The sequence below is a fragment of the Pteropus alecto genome, unplaced genomic scaffold (assembly GCF_000325575.1).
Source record: "Pteropus alecto unplaced genomic scaffold, ASM32557v1 scaffold68, whole genome shotgun sequence".
NCBI lineage: Eukaryota > Metazoa > Chordata > Mammalia > Chiroptera > Pteropodidae > Pteropus > Pteropus alecto.
This window is the reverse complement of record NW_006441386.1, coordinates 8,457,375-8,469,772: the sequence shown is the minus strand read 5'-3', so window position 1 is coordinate 8,469,772 and position 12,398 is coordinate 8,457,375.

The window sequence follows — 12,398 nt, the reverse complement described above, 5'->3', positions numbered from 1 at the left end:
CTTGACTCCATTATATCTGGATCTCTGTTTTGTTCTCTCATATGGTTTCTGCTTCTTTGTCTTCCCATTTTGGCTGCCTTTCCGTGTCTGTTTCTACGTACTAAGCAAAACTCCTAAGTCTCCTGGTCTTATTAGTGTGGATTTGTGAAGTAGATGTCCAGTGGCACAGTCCTGAGAGGGGTTCAGCTGCAGGCCAAATTTAGCCCAAGCCTCTACCCCTCTGGGGCCACCTGTTAAAATATAGCAAGCAGTCCACAGATGCTGTGCTTATAGTTGCCTCAAAAGGCCACACCAGAAACCAAGACCAGCTGCCTCCTCTAGTGTGAGTCTCAGTAAGGAGCACCTGACTCATCGAGGGTATACCTGGATGTGGCTTGGGTGGGGCCCCAAGTTGGGTGAGGTGGGTTTCGAGGAATCTGGGTGGAGCGACCTCTGTTATCCAATTTGATGATGTCAGGGCTATGGTGGTGCTGTGTCTGGCACACTAGTAGGGGGGAAGGGCTCAACAGGGAACAAAGGATACCGTGGGCACTTCTGTACCGGGGGAGTCTCGCCTTGGCCCTCACTCCAACAATGTCTCCTTGTAAGTTCCTGGTGCCCCATGCATGCAGCCAAATCGGCACTGGTGCTCAGAGTGAGCAGGTCTGTCATCATAAAAATCCACTTGTGAACACGGCCCCTTTAAGAGGCATCTGCTGCTGCTGCTGCCTCAGCCTCCGTCTAACTCAGTGGCTGGGAACCCGGCAGCTCCGCGTTCTCGCCCTATTCCACCTTCTGCCATTGCAGGGTTGTTGCAGGAAGCAACACTTGATGGAGGAATTTGGATGCTCAGACAACTTCGTTAGAGGAAGGAGAATCTAATGCTGGTGGAGCATGTGAGGCTTTAACTGCACCAAAGCGCGAGCTCCCCTTGGTTAGATTTCTTACAGGGTCCATGCAAGGGGTGTGTGATTCGTTTGTGTTCACCTCCTGACTCAGGATGGGGGGTAGTTTCGGGCAGTGGCTGCAAGGGGGAAGGAATTCCCAGACAACTGGTCCTATCTATTTACAGATTGTTTATCTTGTAGGTGTTGCAAGAGTTTCTAGAAGGCCATTTAAAGATCTATAGGGTATGATTAATCTATAACTGGCTGAGTTGGTCATTTCTACAAGCCCTTCCCTTTGCATTTCTTAGATGCCTCCTCTCTTAGGGTGATTTCTTGGATTTCTCCCTAGTTGTATGGCTTGTTCATCCCAGGTGATTTTTCCTTGCTGCTGCTCCTTGTTTCCATCACAACTTTTATTTGGTCACCAGAGGCATGAACAGAGCTTCTATAATCTACCCCATTTTTTTTTCTCTCCTCACTTGAAGTTTTTATTCCAGTGAAGAGACAGACAATGAATAAATTCCCAACAGGGAGTGCATGATAAGAAGCTGGGATGTGTTCTTCAATATTTTTCTTTATATATCTTATATTTCCCCATCTACCCAGCTCTTTATGCATACCTCTAACATATCCCCATTCTACATAGCTCTGTGTACACGTAGATCTTTAATGGCTGCCAAAACATGACTCTTTCAATTTTGGCTGAGGCTTTAAAGGATGACAACAGGTGTAAAGTGTCTTCCAGATTCTGGTTCATTTCTGTAGAACTTAGTACATCACCTGGAAGTTATCAGTGAGTCATGAGGTAAAAGAGGGCAAATTTCTTTGGAGAGTGATGGTTGTTCACCTCAGGTCAAGTGAGAGATGGAGCTTCAGAGAATCTTTGTCCCCTGGAGTTTGGGCAGCATGAGGATGGGCATAAGAAGCTGAAGGGAGATTTGGTTCAAGGCAAGAGTTTAGGGAAAAAAAGAGAGTTCAGGGAGAGTTGCCAAGGGTACAAGAGTTTCCTCGGGACATGAGGTGGGAGGGTGTGGGCTTTGAGTCATTTTGGGTTTTGCCTGTGAGAAACCCCTGGAGGAGGTGAACTTCCCAGAGAAGGTGGACTACTGGATGCCCAGGCTTAGGGAGGACATTGCAAGCCTTTATCTGGAGAGGAGGCACTATAGAGAAGCAGTAGTCAAAGCCTGCATCCTGTAAGTCCTAGGAACCCTTAAAAGCTCCCCAATAAGATACAAGTCAGTATGGAACATCTGCTGCTTCCAGAGGGCACCAGCACTGGATTATATCTGCACCTGTTAAATAAGACCTTTTCTCTCCCTTCACTCTCCTTTGCCTGTCTTTGCTTCAAACTCAACTGTGGCAGAGTCTGAGTAGCCCCAAGTGAGACCTGGGGGAGTAGAAGTAGAAGAACAAGACTAGCAGAGAGGAAGGAAGATGGCTGGGTCCCTTTCTCCTTCAGTCCTACCAGCTTGAAGTCCACCTGGGGCTTAGGGTAGGTATGTGGGTGAGAGGGTAGCAGTGGCTTTAACTTTGAATAAAACACAGAGTTTTGATTAATACAGTGGACAGGATGTTTTCATTAAAAGTTGATTTTTGGAGCTGAAGGTGCTAGGGGTACTTATTGTTAAGTGGGATTGACTGAAAAGTTATGGGAAGTGCTTGAGATTTCATCTAAGAGGTGGGGAAGAATTAGGCTATAGAGAAGGTTTGAAGGAAAAAATTGGAAAAAAGAATAAATAAGTCTATCAAGTTCAGTTTAATGCACTGGTTACACACACACATGCACACACACACTACTATTTTGGTCCTTGGTTTACAAAAATGAGATCATGTTCTAAGTATTATTCCATATTTTGTTTTCTTTATTTAATAATACCTTGCTCCAAGTCATTTGTTGTAGTTCTATTACATATTTTAAGATTGTATGCTATTTATAGTCTGAATATACTGTGGAGAGCAGATTGTAAGTTGACAAGTTCCTTGCAATCTGTGAGGTCAACCAAGGGTTGCCTCACCTCAACGAACCCTCCTAAGAATGGGGAAGTATGAATTGATCAGGGAACAATGGAGTGTTGCTCTGAGACGGAGAAGTACGCTCATAGCCGAGCAGAAGGAACTACAAAAGATCATATCTTATCTTAGAGAGCAATCGTATTGCTCTTTTATAAAAGCAGCTTGCAAAAATAAAACCTCTCCATTGCTCCACCATCTGTGGACAGTGGGCCTCCTGATCCCAGCTCTCTGTCTTCTTTCTTTTCTTAATCTCCCACCGTTTCCACTCAGGTACATTCTCCAGAGCTGCACTGGATGTGGCAGGATTTATCACTTGCTGGATGTGACAATATACCACAGTTATTTAGACATTTTCTTAAAGATGGACATTCAATATGTTTCCAGTTTAGGGCCACTAAAAGCAGTGATGTGGTAATGATTTTGAATGTATGGCTTTCCATACTGGTACCCTTACTTCTATGGAATCTATGGAACAGGAAGATTGCAGGGTCAAGGGATATATGTATTTTAAGTATTAATAGTTATTGCTAGATTACTTTGCCAAGTGGTTGTTTTAACAATGTTTCACCAGCATTAATTTTTGTCAATAATATATATTTTCATGACACTTCGTGATCTTGACAATGGTCTCAGTGAAGTGGTGAGGAAGAAAATCTGACTATAGGTTTAAAAGAGAATGGGAGGTATAATAGTTATCTATTTATGTAACAAATCACTCCAAAACTTTGTGGCTTGAAACAATAAGCATTTATATCTCACAATTCCGGTGGGTCAGGAATCTGGGCAAGACCTAGTAGTGCCTCTGGCTTAGATTTTCTCACTCGGCTTCAATTGAGGTGTCAGCTAGGGCTGCAGCCACCTCAAGGCTTGACTGGGGGAAGATTCATTTCCAAGACCACTCATCTGGCTATTGGCAGGATCCAGTTCCTGAGGGTCTCAGTTCCTTGTTGGCTATTGGCCAAAGACCTCCCTCACTTCCTTGCTATGTGGGCCTCTCTGTATGGTGGCTTGTAATATCGTAGCTGGCTTCTATCAGAGTGAGCAAGTGAGAGAACAAGGGAGGATGAGCAAGATGGAAGCCACAGTCTCTTGGTAACCTAAGCTTAGAAGTGACATTCCATCACATTTACTGTATTATATTTCTCAGAAGCAAGGCACTAGGTCCGGCCCACACTGAAGTGTAGAAGATTACATAAGGACATAAATACCAGGATGTATGTATCATTTGGGATCATCCTAGAGGATGCCTAAGACAGGAGATAATTGTAAGATGCTGATTCTTAAACACCATCAATTTAATAATAGCTTTTCATATAGAAAAAAAGCTGCCATTTTAAATGTATTTATTGATTACAAGGAGTAGTTTGTACTTCCTGTAAGAGTAGTCTAGATAATTTGGACTAGCCCTTCTACTATGTAACAAATAAAAAAGCTAAAAATATATAAAATTATTTGCCTGGAGGCACCAGAGAAAAAAATAGCAAAGAATTATCTGATCAAGGTCAGAGGAGGTTGAAGGCCCAAGGAGGTGAGCCCCATATTTGAGGCTGGATTTCCCCTGGATATGTTTGCCTATTTCAGAGGGGACAGCTAAGAGGCCGAAAGACTGAGCAATAGAACTTCTTGAGACTTGGGGCCATGGAATGGAGACTAAGGTCTTCCAAAATATATAAAATTATTTGCCTGGAGGCACCAGAGAATAGGGAGGGGCACTGATGAACCTTCCCCCAATTGGGGTTAAGCTCCTGAAGAGCTGCACCATAGGATGAAGGGAATAAAGTGGAAGTAGCCAAGTCCTGAGAGGGAGGGACTATGGCTCAGCTTCAGGTCTTTGTAATTCTTGTATCAAGTGTAAAGGTAATCCAAGATTGCTAGTGCCCTAGGTAGCTATGAAAAGGAAACCTAGATCTTTCTGGAGGAAGATACATCATCCTGAGACATAAATTGTTTATATAATTTTATACTTACTATGTCCAGTATATAATATAATCAGGCACATGAAAGACAAAGTGACATGGAAATAAAAAACAGAAACAATAACAGACCCTTACCCTGGGCTGCACATCAGGTGGTGAGTGGCAGGTGAGCAAGTGACGCGTCATCTGTATTTACAGCCACTCCCCAGCACTAGCATCACTGCCTCAGCTCCACCTCAGATCATCAGGCTTTAGATTCTCATAGGAGCACTGGTCCCTGGTGCCAAAAAGATTGGAGACCGCTGATATAAAGGATTGTAAAAGAGTGTATAATTTATAAGGTGAAAACAGCATATTGAAAAGTAGTTTAGAACCCCAATAAGACATGACTTGTTTAAAATGTTACTATTTCACTAATCAATGATGCTGCCTAAAATATCAAGTATAGGACTAGTTGGTAGATGACATTGGACAAATATAATGTTCGAAAGTCCTGCATAAATTGGCTACTACCTACTTGTCCAGTCTCATTCCCATCCATATCTACTGTGGGTTTTTTCCTCCATCATCTCGTCATCTCTCAAGGTTTCTCTGCTATTTCTCAGGCTGTTCTTCCAATTCTCAGTCTTTTTGAATACTTGATGATGCCATCTTGACTAAGATAGTTATAGTAATCTTGAGGGCCTGCACTTAAGTCCCCATTTTCAAAATGTACCTTTGAAGATTATATGCTCAGATCCTTGGTTTGGGGTTCTAGGGAAGGAGGAGGGAATGTATTCTTAGTTTATGGAAAATGAAGATGGAGTAAAACAATCTAGATGGAGGGATTTCGTATTTTGGTTAGGAATTAATTTGACTGAAATAACAAGACCCTATAACTATGGCAACAAAGAAATCTGGAGATTGATAGTCTGGGGATGGTATGACAGTTCAAAAATGGCTTCAGGCACCAGAGAGTGGAAAATGGTGCTTTCCACATTTTTTCTCTGCTGTCCTTAGGTTAAGTTTTTGTGTGTGTGCTTGTTACCTCATAGTCACAAGGTAGCTGCTGTGCCTCCAGGCATCACATCTGCAATTAAGGGGGAAAAAAGAGAAAAAAACAAACACTGCCAGTCAAATCTGTTTTTTTTTTAAGAAAGCAACTTCATTAAGTCACAAATAACTAAATTTAAACATAAACATATTGAAATATATCTATTTTAAGTGTTCTTTGAGTTTTGAAAAATGTATAGACTCATGTAACTATGCTTTTACTCAAGATACAGACTATTTCCATCACCCAGTAAATTCCCTCATGTTCCTTTGCAGTCAATTCCCTCCCATCTCTGGCCTTTAGAGACCTATGTTGTACTTTTTGTCACTATAGATTAGTTTTGCCTGTTATAGAACTTCATATAAATGGAATCATGTAATATTTACTCTTTTGTGGCTGCCTTCTTCACTCAGGATAATATTTTTGAAGTTTATCCATGTTGTCCATGTTAATATTTATCCATGTTAATATTTTTGAAGTTTATCCATGTTTATCCATGTTATTCTTTTTGTTGCTGAGTAGTATTCCAATATAAATATACCATCTATTCACCTGTTGATTGACATTTGGATTGGGTTGTTTCTAGTTTTTGACTATTTTAAGCACAGCTGCTAGAAATAAAGCTTTGTGTGGATATATGTTTTCATTTCTCTTGGGTAAATGCATACTTAGGAGTGAAATTGCTGGGTCATATTATTCTCATTCTCTCTGTCTCTCTGTCTCTCTGTCTCTCTGTCTCTGTCTCTCGCTCTCTCTCCCTCCTCCCCCGTCCCCTACTTCCTGGTTTCCTATTTTATTCAGTTGACCCTTGAACAACACAGATTTGAATTGTGTGGGTTCACTTATGTATGATTTTTTTTCCCAATAAATACCTATACTCTTTTCAATCAGTGGTTGGGAGTCCATGAATGCAGAAGGCCAACTGTATGCATTGATCTGCACCATATTATGTAGGGTACTTGAGCATCTGTGGATTTTGGTATCCTGGGGGTCCTGGAACCAATCCCCTGTGGATGCCGAGGGTGTTAGGTTTTGGGAGAGTCAAAACTTATACATGAACTTTCAACTGTGTGTGGGGACCCCCTAACTCCCACATTGTTCAAGGGTCAACTGTAATCTTTACCATCATTGTTTATTTTGATGCTTAAATTGTCCTTGATTTAGCCATTGGGAAAATCTTTAAGCTGGTTTCTGTGTCCTTTTGAAATCTGTTTTTCTATGAACTCTTCCCTACTTTTTGGCACCAATACGTGTTCCCAGGTGGTTATTTTATAAATATTACTTCATAACCATCAAATATTATACACATTCTTTTGTATGTATTTAAAAAATTAAAAGTTTTAAAAGTCCACGGAACATTAGAAAAGTTGCTCTTTTTCACACCTGGAAAAATTGGGGGAAATTTTACCCCACCCACTCTTTTTGACATGAAACATCTACTTAGATCTTTGGCTGGAGCTTTGGGACAAACAGTGCCAAGTGCTTGGTTAGGTGCTGGGTTCCAGAGATGGATCTGCACAGTCCCCCAGGAAGCTTCTTATCTAGATGAGGAGACCAAACTGTATAGTGCTTTTCACCTTGTAAAGTGCCTTCCCATATATAATTTTATTTTCATTCACAATTGGAGCTGTTATTAAAGGATGAGTGATGTGTACAAGCCCTAAACTGATGTCTGGAAGGAGGCAGGAATCACAAGGGTTTACAACAGTTCCAGTTCTTTCTATGTGAAAAATGACATGTTTCCTTTGTGCACAGAAATGGCTTTGCCTCTCTTAGTCTGCCCCAACTGTTGGGTCCAGAGGCAAGTCTTCCTCAGCCCCTGTGTTTACTTTATGGCACTGGGAGGTGCTACATCCTTAACCTGTGACTTCTTGAATTGTCGCATTTATGTTTGTGTTCACTGGACCTAATTCAAAGCCTTATATACAGTAGGAGCTCAATAAATGTCAGTTCCTTCTCCTCTCCCAGGACACACACACAGACATACGTACACATTCATTTATTCTATAAATATTTAAGTTAATGAATATTCCCTTAGACTTGCCTTTAGTTTTTGTTTCCAGGTGAGAGAAATAAAAAAATGTGAACTGCTTTACATTTCTTGGATATATGTACTATATAAATTTGAGATTATTATTATTATAGATTATTGAAATACTTTGCTTTATGACTTTAATTTTAATTAGAGGAGGTTGACTTCAGACAGCTTAATACCCGGGCTTTGGTTCTGAAGGGAGCAATATGACATTGGCAGGGACCAGGTCTGGATGACCTAAGAGTAATTTTTCTCCTGATTATGTGACTCGATGCAATAAAATCTCTCACTTGAAAACACTTAAAGAAATATGTTTGACATATTTCAAATCCTCTCTATAAATTGTTGAAAAGATTTAATATAACTGCCAGTCATAAAATCTTTAATTTGAGTTGACCTTCCACAGTCTCAATTCTTACACATGCAGTTTTTATTATTAAAGAATAAATGGTGGATTTCCTGTTATTCAAGGGAATAAAAATGTCCTTCAATCACCTCCTCATACAACACAGAGATTTGAACATATTCAGTTCAACTCTCAAAGACAGGAATGATCACAAAATGATTTGCAACCTGGAAATATTTGTCTTCTATTAATACAAGCATCCCTCATTTTTTTTTTTTTAAAGCTTTAGCCAGAAATGAAGTCAGCAAGCTTGATTTAGGGCAAAATCAATAAAGTAAAATTATTTTCCATCAATTTCCATTAGAAAGCCTGAGCTATGCTCCCAATATAAAAAAAAATATTTCCCAGTGGATTAAAGATAAAACTTTTGGCAAAAACAATGAAACAGGGATATGGCTTAACCAGGACCTTTTGTCTTTATCTGGCAGTGTCCTGCATGTAGGCTTTGGGGAGGTCATTGTGTAGCAGGAAAAGTACTGATTTTGGAGTGAAGCAGAATTTGAAATTAGCTGAGTGATATTTAAAAAGCTAATTAAACTTTTGGGCTCAGTGGAAGCTAGCATCCAAGAAGGACCCAATGATTTTCACCTCTTGCATTCATGTTCTCGTGTAGTTTCCTCTCACACTGAGTAGGGCTGATCTGTGTAACCAATAGAAAGTTGAGGGACGTGTGACTTCTGAGGCTGGGTCATAAAAAAACCTTGTGGTTTCTGCTTCCATTCTCTTCAATCAATCACTCGGGCACACCAGCCGCTGTGTCTTGAGGACACAAACACACCTGTGGAGAGCTCCATGTGGTGACAAACTGAGGCCTCCACCCTACCAGCTGGCATCAACCTGCCAGCCATGTGAGTGAACCATCCTGGAAGTGGATCCTCCAGCCCCAGTCAAGCCTTCAGATGATCGCAGCCCCAGCTAACATCTTGATGACAGCCCCATGAGAAACCTTGAGCTGGAACTGCCCAGTTAAGCTACTCCAAAATTCCTGACCCATAGAAACTGTATGAGATTATAAATATTTATTGTTGTTTTAAGGTGGTAAGTTTTGGAGGACTTTGTTATGTAGCAATAGATAACTAACACAGAGCCTTAGTTTCACCTACTGAAATGAGGCTTCTATAGGGTTTTTAGGGGGAATTGAATGAGATGAGGCCTACAAGCAATTTAGCTCAATTCCTGGCACATTAGATGGTTAATATCTGGTAGCTATCATCACTTGTAACATTCTCTGGCCTTTATTACACTTTTGTGATGCTTTCGACTCACTCTCTCCATGGCCCTGATCACAAGACTTTTCTTATTCCAACGATTGTATGCTTTGAGCACTAAAACATTATGGTCTTCCTTTGCCTCTCTCTATATGTTGCTCTCTCTCTCTCTCTCTCTCTCTCTCTCTCTCTCTCTCTCTCTCTCTCTCTCTCAGAGGGAACATTTATATATTTGACCTATTGCAAATAAATTAATGCCTTTGACTAAAATATGATGTATTCCTGCTAAAATTTCTGTATATATACCTATTTCACTCTTGCTAAAGTTAGCTAATTTCCTGCTTTTTCAACTTAGTGTGCTCCAAATTCTGTATATTTGTTTAGCTACTGTACATTACATGGGAGCTGCAAATTCCAACTGCACTCATTACCTTAAGAAGTCTTCTTTTACACACCTTCTACACTGTGTTTACTTTTAAGAGCAAATTAGATCATGTAGTCATGTGAAGCTGTAGCTGACAACGCCTAGGAATGACTTGGATGTTCTGCATTATGGAGTCTGTGATCTTTATGCATCCGTGGAAAGACTTACTTTCCTAATGCAGTTTCACATTTAGTGCATTGTCTCTTCTTGGGCCAAGCTTTAATCTAAAATTTAATCAGGATGATTCTAGAGCCTTCTTTTCTTAATAAATTCCACCTTCATATAAAGCTATTTTAAAATGTAGGCTTTATTATTATTAAAGTATGGTGAGGCCAACAAATGAGGATATGACTGTCATTGAAAAGATAGTTTGTTACTCACAGTTCTCAGGAGAAGGTACATATAACCCCCTGGGGTGGAATACGGGGAAGTTTCAGGGTCATTCACAAGGCAGAGTGATCAAGGGAAAAATGTGGGAAAGAGCCTTTACCGTGGCTTCCTCAGGAAGAAATGAGAAAGGCAGGGTAAACAGCTTTAGAATTGGGTTGTTTGAATAATTTTGATGGGTTCTGGGGCATAGAGACTGTCTCTAACAGTTTGGCATCTGGCCCTGGACTGATTAGAGTAGAGGTATAGTGGTCCAGAGTTTGAAGAGTCTGATAAAAGAGATGATTAGGAAACGGGTTCAAGATTGGTTTACTTGCATATGAAAAGCGTGCTCAGCAGGCTTTAGGAATTAGCTAGCCCTGGGAGAAGCAGCCTCTTGGAGGTCAACAAGGCCCCAGATATCAAAGCATCAGAAACTCATTTTGTATTGAATACAAAAGCCTATCATTTGATATTAGTTAACATATTAGAACATGTACCTTTTGACTTTCAAGAAAGGTAATTATTTTTATAAACAGTTTTTACCATTTGGTATGGATTGAAAGTTGTGTTTTAATGACATATATTTAAATCTTTTGCTAGTAAGCTGTATTCGGAGGCATAATTATTTTGCGATGGAGTGCAGGTAAACTTTCACAGCTGGAAATGCCGGGGTCGAGAAGACCCTGGTTGAAGGGGTGCTGCCTGGCATCCTGCAGGGGGAAGAGGAGTTGTGAACAGCTGTTTCCTCGTGGTGGCGCCTCTACTCCAGGCCAGGCTCAGAGAAGCAAAAAAAACCTCCCAGCCGATAATAATGTTGGGGTCATTGTTTCCCCAGACAGAAGGAGCATATTTTTCCTCCTCTGAGACTGGATTGTATTGTCTCCTGAAACAGTTATTATTTGACTTGGAGAGGTGTGGTTGCTTCTAAACCATCAGGGAGGAAATGTAGCTGCACTTCTGGCTGGTAGAGAAACTATAATGGGACCTCCATAACCTTCTTCAGCTTGGGGACCAAAGTCCAGCCTCCCTCAGACTAGTCAGTGCTTCACTAGTCTGTGGACAAAGCTTGAGGTTCTGGAGATTGCAAGACCCAGGAAGGGGGAGAAGAGAAGTTCTTCTCTCCCTGTGGGGAGGGACAGAAAATTTCATAGCAGGGGCTCAGCAGGCTAGAAGGCTGAATGGTGGCGAGGGATCCAGGAGAGGAAGCTCCAGAGACCTTGGGACAAGTGGCATACTCTGATATCTGCTCACTAAATTTCTTCCATAAACTCAAGACTAAATTTTATTTTGCTTGTGTTTATTCGTGCATGTGTTTTAAAATACGTAACAGATTCAAATGATTCAAAATAAGAATGTTAGATAAAGGTTAGTCCTGAAGTCTTTCTCATCCTATTCCCATCTACCTCATTTCTGACCTCTTCCCCTAGATAGATTACCACTTTTATTAGTTTCTCATGTGTCTTGCATTGTTTCTTCATATAAGCAAATATGAACATATAATCTTATTTTTCCCTTTATTGCACAAAAGTCACCATACTCTATCTATCTTGTTCAGTACTTTCCTCTTTTTTCACATAGCAGGATAGCTGGTACATAGCAGGATATCAGTACAGAGAACTTTTGTCTATTTTTTTTACTGCTGCATAGTATTTTACTGTGTGTCTGTACCATACTTTAATTAATGCGATCCATTTCAATGTACACTTGGTGGTTTACAGCAAGACATTGTTGCAAATCACGCTGCAATGAATAACACTATATGTACCTCATTTCTGAAGTGTGATGGTGTATATGTAGGATAAATTCCCAGAGATGGGATGCTGGGTCAAAGGGGATATGCACTTTTGAATAAATAGAGCTAAGCTGCCTTCTCTCTAGGCTGTGCCATTTTGTACTTCCATCAGCAATGAATGACAGTCCTTGTTTTCCTACAGTGTCATCAACAGAGTATATTATAGAAGTAACTTCCAAAGTTCCCAAATTAATGATGCCTATGGCTTGGGATAGGGATATTTATGTTGAAAGTATCAGCTAACTTTTATGATGTGTTTCTTCTCTTACTTATCAGCTGGTAATTCACATACGACCTGCCCAGTGGGTTACAGGCTGGTGACCACTTGGCTCCAGA